The following is a 505-nucleotide window of genomic DNA, read 5'->3' as shown; positions in this document are numbered from 1 at the left end:
GGGGCCCGTGCCTTAACCCCCCCCCCCCCTGCTGCCCCTTTTTTTTTTTTTTTTTTAATTTACCCATTTGTTTCTTCCATGAGTGAAGAGTGAGAGGTAGCACCTGAGCAGGGTCCAGTGCCGTGACCCGCCCCAGCCCCAGCCGGCCCCACCGCAGACACTGCGTGTGCTCGGAGGCCTTCAGGTGCGGGCCTGGAGCCTCCTGTGGGCTCAGCCCTGCCGAGCGTCGGGTCACCTCTGCACCACTGCCTGGCCCCCACTGATGTCTTACCTTGCATTTTCTCGATTATTCAGCTAGATTGATGTGATTAACAGCCATCTGGGTATTCTCTGCTGCAAATTGTCTGTTTAGGTTTCCGGTCTATTTTTCTTTTGAGGTCTCTGCCTTCTTCTGAAATTTTAAAGAAATATATATGTCCTCTTAAATAGGTAAATTTTCTCAGCGTCCATGTGTGTATGTAAGTGCATAGATGTACATACGTGCTGTGTACACGTGTGCATGTAT

Source organism: Tupaia chinensis, unplaced genomic scaffold, assembly GCF_000334495.1.
Source record: "Tupaia chinensis unplaced genomic scaffold, TupChi_1.0 Scaffold000274_1, whole genome shotgun sequence".
NCBI classification, from domain to species: Eukaryota; Metazoa; Chordata; class Mammalia; order Scandentia; family Tupaiidae; genus Tupaia; species Tupaia belangeri.
Note: the sequence above shows the minus strand (reverse complement) of the source record.